Here is a 2,593-nt window from a genome sequence, read left to right on the forward strand (position 1 = left end):
TATATATATATACATACATATATATATATATATATATGTATGTATATTTGTATGTGTAATATGCAATGCACGTATGTTTCTTTTGGCTGCTCACTTCTTCAGGGTTTGCCACATTGAGCAAACTCGCATGAAAGATTTGGCAAATATTTTATGCAGGATGCCCTTCCTGACACAACCAGGGCTCGAACCACAACCTCAGGATTACAAGACCACGGCACTGACCACCCAGCTACCGCGGCCCCCGTACTGATAATGTGCAAGCCTTTGTCTAAATCAGCGATGCCATCGGCGTGGCCAACTTTGAACACGCTGCCGGTTATTTATGAGGAAACGTGAAACTCCTCTGCACAGCTGATTAACTTTGGAGTTGACCCAAGATGGCCTCCATAACTGCACAACCCAAGAACCCCCACATGGCTGTGACTCAGTCTGTTCACAGACACTGAACTAAAATTTGGTTTGGTAGTACCCGGGAGTCACCCATAACACATACAAAGTACTTGGAGTGCTAATAGATCAAGCACAGTGAGTGATATTCCACCTTTTCCACCAAAGTTTGACCAAAATGACTAAATCATAAAATAATCTTGGTCTGTAGAATGAAAGGCTTTATTTTTTATTATGATTGTGTAATTTTATTTATTAAATGCAGAACCCTTAAAATGTCATGATCTGCAGTTTAAGGTTTGAACCCACATGCAGGAAAGCAGGAGAACTCCTTGGTAAAAATAATAATGATTTATTGAACAAAACAAAATGCTGACGGGGCAGAAAACTTACTTTAAAGATGACACGGCAGGTGGAGCAGATACAGACCATAACACCGTGCAAGCATAATCCCCAAGGAGTGAAACGAGAGAGACTTTCTAATGAGCCGGATGAGGAGCACCTGGGGTGGTTGGAATGGAGCTCAGCTGTGCACAGGAGGGTAACGAGGAAACACAGAGGTGCAGGAAACAGAGAAACACGTTGTGTCATAAAATGTTGTCTTGTTTGCATTATTTCACAAAAGGCTACATATAAACTTGTACATCACATACTTTTTATGTATTCAGCACGATAAAGATTTGTATTCATAATTTTATGAGTTTATAAAATGTTCTTCTCCTTTGAGCTCCTGTTTGGATGTCAGCTCTGTCTGTGGTTGTATTTGAAATCATTTAAAAACTGCTCACAGAATTTAAGAAGCCAAGTCATGATTCAGTCAACAACATGTCAGAGCCTCCTGCTCGGTGAGCTCTCATCCGAGTGGTTTTTCCAGATATGAATCACACCTTTAGGTTTTTTGTAGTAGCTTCCGCTACGTTGAGTTGTTGGTAATAACTGTGTACTTTCCTTATCTGCGGCTTTAATTACACCACTGATCTTGTTGTGTCGTGGGAACTTCCACATGGTGTAGCTGGGCAGGTGAGTCGGTCAGGTTCACACGTGAGGACTGTCTGAACCCACAGTTCCTCATTCTCAGAGGCGCTGCTGCGGCGCGTGACGCAGAGCGAGCTCGGCTGCACCCTGCAGAAATGACAGTACTTCAGAGCGTTACAGTGAAACGCCTTCTCACATCCAAATAAAAGGTTTTCTACATGTACCTTCATTTCTGTGGGAAGTTTTTGTGATCTTTGCACACACACTGCTCCAACTTTACTGGCTCTCTACTAAAGTCCGAACAAATGAAACATAATCTTAAAAAAGGGAGAAATTGTGTTTTCCATGAAAAACTGTGACTGCCAAGAATGAGTTTGTGGAAGAAGCAGAAATTTTCAAATACGTTTGGTTACAGCCAAATGTAGCAAAATGCTAGCTAAAACCAAACATTCGCAAAATACCAGTTAGCCGAACACTAGCTAAAATATGTAATTAGAAAAAACACAGACTAAAATAACAAAGAAAGAAAATCCAAAAAAGTTAAATCTGGTGACCAGATTTAACTTTTTTGGATGTTTCTACCTGGATTATTGAGCACGCATCAGAAAGAAAATCAGCTAAATGTAGCTTGAAGCAAAAGTCTAGCCAGCCATTATGTTTACTGCTTATTCCTTTTCGGGTGCCAGGGGTCATTGGTGCCTATAATTAGCAGTTGTGTGAGAGGCAGGGGACACCTGGACAGGTCTCCAGTCCATCACAAGGATGGACACACAGAGACAAATGAGACAAACAACCATTCACTCTTTCACTCACCTAAGGACAGGGGTGACCAAAACATGGATCACAATCTACCAGTCGATGTCAAAGGTCTTATTGGTAGATGACATAGCATCAAGAAATAGACATAAGCCTATCGTCCATCTATGAGATTTGTCTCTTGATTGACAGACTGGGCAGTCAGTCTGAGGCCCCGTTTACACGACGTGACACATTCGTTCATTTACAGACAACAGCCTCGTTCTCTCTGGAACTGAAGGTTTCTGAGTCCAGGTCTCTGGAGATTTTCAGGGGAACCTCCCACAGAGGAGTGAAATGCTGCAAGTGTGAAGTGGCACATGCACACTACAGGTGGTGGCAGTCCAAAGTTTTTCTGCTCCAACAACAGTTATAATAAATAACAACAGTTATAATAAATAACAACAGTTATAATAAATAACAACAGTTTTAATAA

This window comes from Nematolebias whitei, chromosome 13 (genome assembly GCF_014905685.2).
Source record: "Nematolebias whitei isolate Nwh7 chromosome 13, NemWhi1, whole genome shotgun sequence".
NCBI lineage: Eukaryota > Metazoa > Chordata > Actinopteri > Cyprinodontiformes > Rivulidae > Nematolebias > Nematolebias whitei.